We start from the raw sequence: 14,623 nt of genomic DNA, 5'->3' as shown, positions 1-14,623 counted from the left end.
CTTAAGTCGCAGGTGTCAAACTCAAGAAATCTGGCCCGCCGACCTTATTATATGTTGCCCGCGAAAGCCTGGAAATAATATGCATTAAAAAAATGCTTACTAAATATATTTGTTCTTTCCCTTTTGACATTAAAAATCATGTACTTTTCAAATTCAATATGATCAAAATCTAAATATTATAGACTAGACTAGACTAGACTAGACTTCCTTTTTATTGTCATTCAAATTTGAACTTTACAGTACGGATCAGAATGACATTTTGTTACATCTTTCTGTGTGGAGTTTGCATGTTCTCCCCGTGACTGCGTGGGTTCCCTCCGGGTACTCCGGCTTCCTCCCACCTCCAAAGACATGCACCTGGGGATAGGTTGATTGGCAACACTAAAATTGTCCCTAGTGTGTGAATGTGAGTGTGAATGTTGTCTGTCTATCTGTGTTGGCCCTGCGATGAGGTGGCGACTTGTCCAGGGTGTACCCCCCTTCCGCCCGATTGTAGCTGAGATAGGCTCCAGCGCCCCCCGCGACCCCAAAGGGAATAAGCGGTAGAAAATGGATGGATGGATGGATAGCTCATGGTAGTGATAAAAAAGCAATAAGGTGCATATATAAATAAATAAATAGGTTACTGTACAGATAAATATATTGCACTTTTCCATATGCATCCACGTTTATGGATGTATGTTATATTGTCTTTTTTATTCCAGCGAGTTAATCCATTTTGGGGGGAGTTGAGGGGATAATTATGATGCGTTCAAGAGTCTTACGGCCTGAGGGAAGAAGCTGTTACAGAACCTGGAGGTTCTGCTTCGGAGGCTGCGGAACCTCTTTCTAGAGTCCAGCAGTGAAAACAGTCCTTGGTGGGGGTGGGAGGAGTCTTTGCAGATTTTCTGAGCCCTCGTCAGGCAGCGGCTTTTTGCGATTATTATCATGTATTCCAAAAATATTTTTTGTTAAAATAAAGATAAATACTGTACTTAAATATCTGCTTGACTTATGATTTCAAAACAAATTATCAATCAAATTGTAGACTGTAAAATTGACAATAGATGTTACGGTTACGTTTAAATTCCGCCGACTGAGTTTTTTTACTGTAAAATCAACTTGGGTGCTGTTTTTTCCCCATATACAGACACTAAAACATTACAAAACAAACAAACAAAAAACATTAAAACAAGATTTTACGGTAAAAAAAAAACCCAGAAAAAAACTGGTAGCTCTGTTGCTTGAATTTTGCCGCTAAAACAGTGGTATTGTTTCTCCATTCCATTCCATTTATTACATTTTTTTATATGCTGTAAAAAACCCACTGCTTTTACTGTAAAATTCTGGTGACTGAGTTGCCAGTTTTTAAAGTAAAATTTAATTATTTTTTTTTGCAGCTTATGTAAAAAAAAAATATTGTTAATGTATTATATATATATACATGTATATTCATATATTACTCATTGTTAAAAGCAACCCTCTGAGGGCAACCATAACTGCGATGTGGCCCTCAATGAAAACCAGTTTGACACCCCTGCTTAAGTAGTCATTAAAAACAAGGCAGAGGTGTATTTTTAATGTTTTTAGCCACTGAAACATTACACACAGTTTGAACTGTAGTGCTGTGTTTAAATATAGGAAAATAAAACACCATAATTTAATGTAACAATTCTTTGGCGTACCACTAGATAAAATCCTGGAAAAAATTGTTGCACAGCAGCTAAATGAACACTTAGCGTCTAACAATCTCTGTGAACCCTTTCAATCCGGTTTCAGGGCAAATCACTCTACGGAGACAGCCCTCGCAAAAATTACTAATGATTTATTGCTAACGATGGATGCTGATGCGTCATCCATGTTGCTGCTTATTGATCTTAGCGCTGCTTTCGATACCGTCGATCATAATATTTTATTAGAGCATATCAAAACACGTATTGGTATGTCAGACACAGCCAAATATTAGATTATTCATGTTTAATTGCAATCGAGGAACAATTTTGTCCTTAAATAAAACAGTGAACATACAAGACAACTTGTCTTTTAGTAGTAAGTAAGCAAACAAAATCTCCTAATTGGTCTGCTGACGTATGCAGTAACATATTGTGTCATTTCTCATTTTATTTTGTCAAAATTATAAGGGACAAGCTGTAAAAAATAATTATTGATTTACTTGTTCATTTACTGTTAATATCTGCTTACTTTCTCTTTTAACATGTTCTATCTACACTTCTGTTAAAATGTAATAATCACTTATTCTTCTGTTGTTTGGATACTTTACATTAGTTTTGGATGATACGGTATCATCCAAAACTAATGATACCCAAATTTGTGGTATCGTTGATACCACAAATTTGGGTATCACTCCGATACCAAGTCGTTACAGGATCATACATTGGTCATATTCAAAGTCCTCATGTGTCCAGGGACATATTTCCTGAGTTTATAAACATAATATCAATGTTAAAAAAATGAAAGAAGATTTTGTGATACTAAAAAATATTGATGTAATCATAGTAGTATCGACTAGATACGCTCCTGTACTTGGTATCATTACAGTGCATGTCAGGTGGAAATCCACCAATGGCGTTTGTTTACATTCAGGAACGGCGTCATTAGCGGTGACGCCGGTGAGCTACGGTGTGTAGTGAAGCATGTTTAGCTATTCCTCGTCTTGCAGGGATGATACTTGTAAGAAACTTATACTTATTTGTCGCCATGGAGGCGAGGATTAGTGATTTAGAAGTAGCTAAAACACTGCAGACTGCCGATGGACTTTAGCCGCTTGCTAGCTAGCCATGTCTTAAAGCACCTCTTCCTGAGGGTGTTTCAGTGTTATAACTTCACTTTTATCTTTGGTTTTTAAGCCAAAATGCATCCGTTCTCCCCTTTTCTGTCTACACACTGTGTCTGTTTGTAAGTACTCCGTGATTGTGCGCTGCCGAACAAGCTCGTCTGCTCGTAAACCAGCAATGACAGGACGTCACGACGACGGGGGCGCGGGGGTATGGGGGACCGGTACTTTTTTAGAGGCGGTATAGTACCGAATATGATTAATTAGTATCACGATACTATACTAATACCGGTGTACCATACAACCCTAATCTGCAGTCATTTGTACACAATTATCAAAGTCTTTGTATCTTTGTAAATAGTACATTATAAAAAAAAAATCATTAACTGGGGAAAATTGAGTCACTTTGTCAGGTCAATCGAATCTGTACAGCTCTTCAAAATTAGATTTATTTGCGGTGCTGACACATACAGTACGTGCACATTGGTACTGTAGTTTGCCTGTTTAAGGCTGTCTCTTACCTCAGCAAGAGGCGCATCACATACATTTGCAGTCTATTGCTTTGGGCTGTGGGTTTAGCCGCTTAACATGATTGTGTAGTGATGTACGTTGCCCACAGGTGAAAGGATTAGCCGTGGACCTTTTGGTCAAATGCTGTCACCAGCTGCAACCTTGCAGGGGTGCAGAGAAGGCAAGTGTGGCTAAGTGTGACACTTTCCTTCTCTAACCCGAGCCAACAGGCTGCAAATGCTGGAGATGCTATTGTAGCCTGAGGCACGCAGCAACTCTCCTCTGCCCTCCGTTTCAGGACTACAGCCACTATGAAGGTTGGAAGATGAAGAACAAGATGCATGTGTTTTCCACCTGTTTTCTTTCTGCATACTAACATTCAACAAACAAGGGCAAATTAGCTTTGCATATTGCAGGAGACAAAGATTCAACTGAGCCTCGTTTCACAAAGTTTGGGAAATGTTTTGAGCATATTTTTCGGACTATAAGGCGCACTTGAAATCCTTTCATTTTCTCAAAAATCAACAGTGCTCCTTATAACCCGGTGCGCCTAATGTACGGAATAATTCTGGTTGTGCTTACCAACCTCATAGCAATTTTATTTTATATATGGTGTAATGATAAGTGTGACCAGTAGATGGCAGTCACACATAAGAGATAGGTGTAGACTGCAATATGACGCCAGTAAACAACATCAAAATTTTACATTTTCCATTGAAAATAAAGAACATTACACACGGCACTCAAAAATCTGTCAAAATGTTTTAGTATGACTTTGAAGCCGCACCGCCTGATGGATTGTCGGCCCATTACGGCTACCGTAGTCAGAGATACAAGTATTAGTATGGTGTGTGTATAAGGACCGCAAAATGGCACCCATTAGCATACATATTATCTGGCGTTTTGTTTCACAATATTATGCAAAACCAAATTTTCTTACCTTCTGGTACCTGCTGATGTGTATTTGAGATCTGCATAAGTCCTGAAAATGTGCGCATGTCCGCAGCTGTAATCCATGCCGATGCCGTTGTGGGCTTCTTCTCTTTCACTATTTTCTTGTTATGGGGCATTCACCTTCTGCTGTTGCCATTTCTAATATAAAGTAGCGTAAAGTTCTAACTTACACTGAGGGTGGCCGTATAAACAACTTTAAAACTGTTAGAAATATACGCCACACTGTGAACCCACACCAAACAAGAATGACAAACACATTTCGGGAGAACATCCGCACCGTAACACAACATAAACACAACAGAACAAATACCCAGAACCCTTTGCAGCACTAACTCTTCCGAGACGCTACAAGGTACAAGGTGTGTGTATGTGTGTGTGTGTGTGTGTGGGGGGTATATTTCTAACAGTGTTAAAGTTGGCCACCCTCAGTGTAACCTGTATCGCTGTTGATCAAATATGTGTTGCATTCCCGTACGTGTGCGTACAGAAGCCGCACATATCTTGTGACTGGGCCGGCACTTTGTTAGAATGGATGAAAAGCGGACGTGACGACAGCTCGTAGAGGACGTTAAAGGCAGTGCCTTTAAGGCACACCCCCCAAGACTGTGGTCCGGTTGGACTACGAGATAAAATGACTGATGAACACTTTCGTTCGATAATGAAGGTTGCCTCAGCTCAAAGCCTGAGCCCCGACATTAATGAACTAGCATCCAAGAAAAGATGCCAGGTATCTGGCTTGGGCACATCATATTAGATCAGTGTGTTGCAAACTGAGCAGTTCAATGTCCTGAATGGTTGGTTTATTCATTGTTATTTTATTTTCAAATTTATTAGCCTGTGGAAAAAGTTAATGTTGATATTTACCTCAGAAGACTGCAAATAGAAAAGAGGCATTCAATTTTTATTTCAATTGTATTTGATATGCCATTGATATTTTTTAATTATTATTATTATTATTTGAAACACGATTTTGCATGTCACTATAAAGTTATATAAGCCTTATTGTTCAATATTCAATGCAAAACTTGTTTGGGTCCCTATCAAAAAGGTTAATTTGTTCAACCTTGGCCCGCGGCTTTGTTCAATTTTAAAGTTTGTCCCACTCTGTATTTGAGTTTGACACCCTGGCCTGCGATGAGAAAACATAAACAAGAGAGGAAAGGAGCATTGAGAATATAACAGAACGCTCAACTAAGGAGAATACTGACCACAAACACAAAATATGACCTGACGTAACAGGTCATAACAAGTCCAATAGAAAGGGGAAAACGCTGTTAAAATAAACAAAAGACAAAGGTTGTGGTATACGTACCACAGTTTGAGAATCACTGGTCTATACTTTATGGTGACAGAATAATTGGCAGCAAATATTTTGACAAGTTCATACACTGTATGAATAATAATGAAAACTACAAAAAGCACTTGTTCCAGGACCTATTTCAGACATTTTCTGAAAACTGTATCCAAATCCGTCCATTACATTAGTAATGTTGATAATGAGATTACGCAAATGGTTGTGAGGTGTTTGCGTGGTTTGCAGTCTTGCAGAGGTGGACATCCTTACTAAGACAATAATTCAAGCTCTCAGCCAGCTGCAACTATGTAGTATTAAACTAAATAACTGAAATAACAATGAATATGTTTCTTAACTAAACAATACAGCTTCACCACTTTAGTCATAATTTTTGTGCTTAAAAAACATATGCGATGCTGGAACTGACAGTAGACATGAATATTGTTTGGTATTGATATTTCAGACGTACACGTCCCTTACAAATGTGGCACCATTTGAAAGGAATACACGTTATAAGAGTTATTGCTAAGGGGCATAATCAACCAAACACATAAGTCCCTGTATTTTGTGGTTTTTTATACACCTATTTGTTTAAATCTTAAAACATGGAAGATACTGTAAAACATGGGATTTTTTTTATTTTCTTCAGTTTTACACAACATAATTTGTCAAAGCCTGCACAGGGTTATGATTGAAGATGTGCCAAAACATATGTGATAATTTATTGACATTAGTTCAAACGAGTCATTACACCTCCAGCATGTTATGCAGGTATTTCATGTTTTGAACAGCATTAATGCTAAATTACATGCAATTAAAGATTCATTCCTCAGATTCTGCTTCTTTCAAATGTCTTACATTTGTGGAAAAAATTAATTAGGACCATTCATTATACTGACCTTTTGTTGAAAGTGGCATTTTATAATACACAAACCAACATGCAGCTTGACATTTATTCAGAGTGAGGCACAATTATCCATTATTATTGTATCTTTGAGTGTATAATTGGTTATATGCAAATAACAATCAAACACAGAACAAGCATTAGCAAGAGCGTATCAAAACACGTATTGGTATGTCAGACTTAGCCTTGTCGTGGTTTAACTCTTATCTTACTGACAGGATGCAATGCGTCTCCCATAATAATGTGACCTCTGACTATGTTAAGGTAACGTGCGGAGTTCCTCAGGGTTCGGTTCTTGGCCCTGCACTCTTTAGTATTTACATGCTGCCGCTAGGCGATATCATACGCAAATACGGTGTTAGCTTTCATTGCTATGCTGATGACACCCAACTCTACATGCCCCTAAAGCTGACCAACACGCCGGATTGTAGTCAGCTGGAGGCCTGTCTTAATGAAATTAAACATTGGATGTCCGCTAACTTCTTGCAACTCAACGCCAAGAAAACGGAAATGCTGATTATCGGTCCTGCTAAACACCGACATTTATTTAATAATACCACCTTAACATTTGACAACCAAACAATTACACAAGGCGAATCAGTAAAGAATCTGGGTATTATCTTCGACCCAACTCTCTCCTTTGAATCACACATTAAGAGTGTCACTAAAACGGCCTTCTTTCATCTCCGTAATATCGCTAAAATTCGTTCTATTTTATCCACTAGCGACGCTGAGATCATTATTCATGCGTTCGTTACGTCTCGTCTCGACTACTGTAACGTATTATTTTCGGGTCTCCCTATGTCTAGCATTAAAAAATTACAGTTGGTACAAAATGCGGCTGCTAGACTTTTGACAAGAACAAGAAAGTTTGATCATATTACGCCTATACTGGCTCACCTGCACTGGCTTCCTGTGCACTTAAGATGTGACTTTAAGGTTTTACTACTTACGTATAAAATACTACACGGTCTAGCTCCGTCCTATCTTGTCGATTGTATTGTACCATATGTCCCGGCAAGAAATCTGCGTTCAAAGAACTCCGGCTTATTAGTGATTCCCAGAGCCCAAAAAAAGTCTGCGGGCTATAGAGCGTTTTCTATTCGGGCTCCAGTACTATGGAATGCCCTCCCGGTAACAATTAGAGATGCTACCTCAGTAGAAGCATTTAAGTCCCATCTTAAAACTCATTTGTATACTCTAGCCTTTAAATAGCCCCCCTGTTGGACCAGTTGATCTGCCGTTTCTTTTCTTTTCTCCTCTGCTCCCCTTTTCCTTGAGGGGGGGGGGGCACAGGTCCGGTGGCCATGGATGAAGTGCTGGCTGTCCAGAGTCGGGACCCGGGGTGGACCGCTCGCCTGTGCATCGGCTGGGAACATCTCTACGCTGCTGACCCGTCTCCGCTCGGGATGGTGTCCTGCTGGCCCCACTATGGACTGGACTCTTACTATTATGTTGGATCCACTATGGACTGGACTCTCACAATATTATGTCAGACCCACTCGACATCCATTGCTTTCGGTCTCCCCTAGAGGGGGGGGGTTACCCACATATGCGGTCCTCTCCAAGGTTTCTCATAGTCATTCACATCGACGTCCCACTGGGGTGAGTTTTTCCTTGCCCGTATGTGGGCTTTGTACCGAGGATGTCGTTGTGGCTTGTGCAGCCCTTTGAGACACTTGTGATTTAGGGCTATATAAATAAAGATTGATTGATTGATTGATAGATAAGTAGCTAAATAACAATATTTTGATTTTTTTTTAAAGTATAAATTATTAAATGAGATAATATAGTTTCAAATCAAATGCATGTCCATCAAACATGAAGCAAAGCTCAGTTCCTGATTTAGCATTGTTTGTTAATGAGTAGAAAGACAATCCATGTATGGGCTTAAAGACAATCAAGATAAACTAATACTCCTTCTTCTCATCGCTCTAAATGTCCAATTTCTGGGATCATCTCAGATCATGGAGTCTGGTGAGGGATAATAAAAAATAATTTACAGCATATTATACATATTTTGGGCCTAAATTAGGTGTTAAATTTAGTCGTATATGAATTACATTTACAAACCCCGTTTCCATATGAGTTGGGAAATTGTGTTAGATGTACTGTAAATATAAACAGAATACAATGATTTGCAAATAATTTTCAACCCATATTCAGTTGAATATGCTACAAAGACAACATATTTGATGTTCAAACTGATAAACTTTTTTTCTTTGCAAATAATCATTAACTTTAAAATTTGATGCCAGCAACACGTGACAAGGAAGTTGGGAAAGGTGGCAATAAATACTGATAAAGTTGAGGAATGCTCATCACAGGTGAACAGACAAATTGGGAACAGGTGGGTGCCATGATTGGGTATAAAAGTAGATTCCATGAAATGCTCAGTCATTCACAAACAAGGATGGGGCGAGGGTCACCACTTTGTTAACAAATGCGTGAACAAATTGTTGAACAGTTTAAGAAAAACCTTTCTCAACCAGCTATTGCAAGGAATTTAGGGATTTCACCATCTACGGTCCGTAATATCATCAAAGGGTTCAGAGAATCTCAAGAAATCACTGCACGTAAGCAGCTAAGCCCGTGACCTTCGATACCTCAGGCTGTACTGCATCAACAAGCGACATCAGTGTGTAAAGGATATCACCACATGGGCTCAGGAACACTTCAGAAACCCACTGTCAGTAACTACAGTTGGTCGCTACATCTGTAAGTGCAAGTTAAAACTCTCCTATGCAAGGCGAAAACCGTTTATCAACACCCAGAAACGCCGTCGGCTTCGCTGGGCCTGAGCTCATCTAAGATACAAAGTGGAAAAGTGTTCTGTGGTCTGACGAGTCCACATTTCAAATTGTTTTTGGAAACTGTGGACGTTGTGTCCTCCGGACCAAAGAGGAAAAGAACCATCCGGATTGTTATAGGCGCAAAGTTGAAAAGCCAGCATCTGTGATGGTATGGGGGTGTATTAGTGCCCAAGACATGGGTAACTTACACATCTGTGAAGGCGCCATTAAAGCTGAAAAGTATATACAGGTTTTGGAGCAACATATGTTGCCTTCCAAGCCATCCAAGAGTGTTGTTAAAAGGAAAGGCCATGTAACAGTGGTGAACATGCCTTTTCCCAACTACTTTGGCACATGTTGCAGCCATGAAATTCTAAGTTAATTATTATTTGCAAAAAAAAATAAAGTTTATGAGTTTGAACATCAAATGTCTTGTCTTTGTAGTGCATTCAATTGAACATAGGTTGAAAAGGATTTGCAAATCTTTGTATTCCGTTTATATTTACATCTAACACAATTTCTCAATTCATATGGAAACGGGGTTTGTGCATTACTTTACTTATAATCGACATCCCATTGGGGTTGTGAGTTTACCGCGGATGTCGTTGTGGCTTGTGCAGCCCTTTGAGACACTTGTGATTTAGGGCTATAAAAATAAACATTGATTGATTGATTGATTGATTGATTACATTACTTATTTTCGATTATTATGTTTTGGCGATCTAAGATGTTCACCAGGCGGGACTTATGTGTCCAGGTTAAAGGTGAACATTGCTAACAACAACACAGCGGCTAATCGTGGTGTTACTGTATCTTCACCGCAACAATCAAGTTGACCGACGTGTTGATGCACTTCATTTTCAACGCCTGCTTCAATAATAACACAACACCACATATGTTGAGCCTTGGGTATGAGCACTGTCAAAAGTCGAGATGCAATACTTACCGTTACCAACGGTAACAAGACTGCTATCAACTGTCGGGATAATGCTAAGTGGAGATTAATTCTGTCGATGCACTACATCTTTGACATTATCAGCTCCACAGGACATTGGTGAGCCTTTGGGGTGAGCGATTTGGAACGATTACGCTGGACACACAATGCTAACAACCCAGAACACAGGTAATTGTCATAGCTGCGAATGTCAAATTTAACAACTTTTGGAAGAACAATGTATGCCCGTGGTTTCAGGACATGGAAGCCCACTTCTAACTTTGAGGAATTACCCAGGATGTGATGAAGTATTTTCACGTAGTGGCCTTGTTTTATTTGCCGGGCGACGGCCATAGCAATGACGCCTGGAGGATCCTTTGGGCTACCAGTGTGTACTGAACCCTAGAGTAGAACACACTCAAGGCTACTATATTGGATGAAATTAGTTGATCTGCCTATCATTATACATTGCTGGCATAGTTAGATTAATAAATATATATTATGTGGTGTAAATAAATGATAATTTTTGGACCAAATAAGTGAAATTGGATCGTTTCATGGCAATTGGTTAGGAAAAAATGTGTAAGCCTAACAATAAAACAAAAAACACAATATTCATCACTTTATGCTTATTCCTAGAAGAAAGGCATGCCATTCAATGTTTTCAGTATTTAGCATGTATTACTGAAATAATCCCTTCAAGATTTCAAAGTAATGAGTCATGACCAGGCTGAGTCATTCCAATTGCTCATCCAGGTAGGCCACTAACTTTTGGCAGAATTGTTGCTGTTGAAGAGCTGATCATTCCTCTGTGTTTATCCAATTCGATCTTCTTTTCAGGAAGTTTCAGACCTACCCGCAAATGACACCAGGATGCTAATTATTACAATTATGCATTGATTCAGTGGTCGCATTGTGGAATAGTGAGTGTCAGCTTTTGTTTTGCCGGGGTAATTGTTGGACTTCAGACGGGCTAATTGCACCTAACGAGACCAGCTGGGCTATTAATCATCATCCTCCACATTTCTTTCTCTTTGGAGCAGAGCAACGTCACCTTTGCAGGGGTCATTGGGATGCCTCCTGCTGATGATGAGAAGGAGAAACACAAAATATTGTCCCATTGAGTTAACAGTTTAAAAAGATCATAATCACTTTGTGATGCATTTCACATTTAATGTGCCCATCGTGTCTGTAAGTTAAATTCATGCTTTTATATTTTACCGGGGCTGTCTAAATTAATGCTTTAATGTAAATCTTGATGAAAAGCTATCTCAAAGTCATGTCTGTAAACATAATACTAATCCAGAGTCTAAAATTGTGCTTGTATGTTTTCATTGGTAGTATTGAAATTGTAAGTTTCTTCTTCAAATTGCTGTTATGTTGTTTACAGCTAACTATATGATATCTCTTTTAAAGTGCAGGGGGTGCTGGAGCCTATCTAAGCTGATCATTTCAATATTCTAGTATAGCAAAACACATTATATTTTGAATGAATTGCACCCATTTCACATTTCACAGTGACACAATCAGAAGAACAATTAATTTAAATGTTTTTGGGTTTTTTCCTAACACATTAGATGGGAATTACACTGTTTGGTTTTGTTTTTTAATTATGCCCATCATTCACAATCCCTATGTAAGACAAGAACACAAGTTTTTTGTTTTTTTTATGCATTATAATTTGTATTATATGGCAAATACGAGTGGGCTAACAATGTAGCTAATGGGGCTAATTTATTGCGCTCATAAAACCCTCTAAAAACACAAACAAAAATGGCCAACAATACTCAATTTACATTTTGTGACCTGAATTTTAGCCATGTATTGGTGATATTATTATTATAAGCGCTAATGCCAAGGAACTACTTTTAGTGGTGCTGAGATCGCAGAGAGATAATTAGTGTATGCATACTGTAAAAAAATCTGCACAATTTCTGGTAAAATAGCGGCAGCTGTAGTTGCCAGAAATTTATCGTAAAAAATACAATCACGATGTACAGGACATTATGGTATGTTGATGTTGAATCCGTTAATTTTAAAGTTAATTACTGTTTTTGCTTATGGTGAATTACTCTGAAAAATAATGATATTTTGTTAACCTGTTTACAAAAAAAAACAAAAGAATACTGGCAGCTGTTGTTGCCAGGAATTCACTGTAAAACACATTAGGACCAATTCTAGCGTTGCCAAAGAGCCTATGTGCAGGTGCATGTCTTTGGAGATGTACCCGGAAAGAACCTACGCAGTCATGGGGAGAACATGCAAACTACACACAAAAAGACCCATATACCGGGAACAGAACCCAACACCTTCCCACTTTGAGGCTAACCACTGTGCCACCCTGTCACCAATAGTATCTGCAAAATGCCTGTGTTACAGAGACATGTAAGCGGTACATGAGGATTTTAACTTGAAAGTATTTGTACAACCTTTCACTGGACAACTCACAACACGGCCTTCAGCAACATGTTGTTACGCTTACGTGGCATTGTGATGCCGGAGGTCGTCTTTTCAAGATGCAGAGGGATGTCAGGAAGCGGCTTGCAGGTGAGAATAAATGATTTATTCTGATTGCAGAACAAAATGCTGTGCGGTGCACCACGGCACGGAAAACAAGAGGGTAGCAAAGATGCTAATATCAAAAATGTAAACTATGAGAGAAACCAAGAGCGTAACTTGTTGCGTAGGAGCAAACAAAACCAACAGACCGAATGAGGCCAGCGCGTAAACTAAAATAGCCCTCTGATTAGTGCCCGGGCAACAGGTGCGCGTCCGGGACACTAACCAGAGGCAGGTGACTATAATCTGCAGTCATGGCAACAGAAACAAACTCAAGAGGTGCTGAAAACACAAGTGACTTGAAAACAAAAACAAAAATATGATCCGGGCAGCGGATCATAACAGTACCCCCCCCTTAAGGGACAGATTCCAGATGTCCCCTGGCAAAACTAAAACCCCCCCGACTATAACAAAGTTCAAGAGTCAAGGGAGGGTGGAGGGAGGATTTGGCGGAGGGTCGCCAGGCCACGTGTCCCCGAATCCACCGGGGACAAGTCAGGTGGCGGCGGCGAATGGAACGCCGATGCCGGAGGCGAGGCGGGCGACCACGGAAAGGCCACATTCGTGGCTGCCGAGAAGGTGGGCGTGAGTGGCGCCAGAAGTTCAGCAGCCGGAGAGTTCTGCGACTACGTCTCGGGTGTCGCTGCTGTTTGCGCCACTGGCGTCCATACACAAACCTCCGAGAGCGCCGCTTGCGCAGCCAGACCACTCGAGGTCGCTGAGACGACGATGAGGGCGAGAGAGCAGACGTCGCCGTGAAAGCAGGAGGAGTCGTCGTCGCCGTGGAAGCAGGAGGAGTCGTCGTCGCCGTGGAAACAGGAAGCGTCGTCGCCGTGGAAACAGGAAGCGTCGTCGTCGCCGTGGAAACAGGAAGCGTCGTCGCCGTGGAAGCAGGAAGCGTCGTCGCCGTGGAAGCAGGAAGCGTCGTCGCCGTGGAAGCAGAAAGCGTCGTCGCCAGTCGCAGCCCCGCGTCTTACGCCGGTCGCGGCGCCACGACGGCCAACACCGGCTGAGTGCCCAGCACCCGTTCCTGCTCCAAGGCAGCTTCCAGCAGCTGCACCACGGCTGCTATCCCTTCCAGCACCCGCTCATCCTGCCAGTCCGGCGAAGGCTCCAGTGGAGCCCACCGTGATGTCCTTCCTGGCCTCCTGCTGGGACTCGGCGAGGGACGTGTCGTTTTCCCTCCTCCTGGCCCCCTTCCGCCCGTCCCTGGTTTTCGCACCGGGGGACATAAAAAACCTAGAACTCCTTCTCCCAGTGGTGGACGGCGTCTGGCATCCGCCTAGTGGAGGGGGGGCTACTACCAGCAGCAGTGCAGCCAAGCACACGCCGCTGTCATCCCCGCCATCGTCTCCTCCCACGGAGACATCGTCTCTTTCTACGGCGCCGCCACCTTCATCTTTTCTGGCGCGCCTTCGCACTGCGCGGACATCTTCCGCGTCACCGGTGGGACTCCGCATGACACTGCCATCTTCCTGGTCGGCAGCGGATCCACCCACAACCACATCGTCTCTGGCGGGCTTTCGCAGGGCGCCGCCATCTTCATGGTCATCATCATCGTCACCGGCTGCGCGACCTCCTCATCCGCCAAATATGTGGCGGTGTTATGGACTTCATCCGCGCTGTCGGCAGCGATCTGCAGAACCTGCGTGTGGACCTTCGCAGCTGTTGGTGCTCAGGTACCACGCGCTTCCGCCTCCTTGTCGGCCACTAATGTGGCCGTTCCGTGGTCGCCCGCCTCGCCAGTTCCAGCGGCGGTCAACGTGTCGCCGCCACCTGACTTTCCCTCGCTGGCTGCGGGGACACTTGGCCTGGCGACCCTCCGCCATGTCCTCCCTCCTCCCTCCCGTAATTTTTGGACTTATTTCCGTTCTTGTTTCCAGGGAACATCTGGAATCTGTTC

This window comes from Nerophis lumbriciformis, linkage group LG10 (assembly GCF_033978685.3).
Source record: "Nerophis lumbriciformis linkage group LG10, RoL_Nlum_v2.1, whole genome shotgun sequence".
Taxonomy (NCBI): domain Eukaryota; kingdom Metazoa; phylum Chordata; class Actinopteri; order Syngnathiformes; family Syngnathidae; genus Nerophis; species Nerophis lumbriciformis.
Note: the sequence above shows the minus strand (reverse complement) of the source record.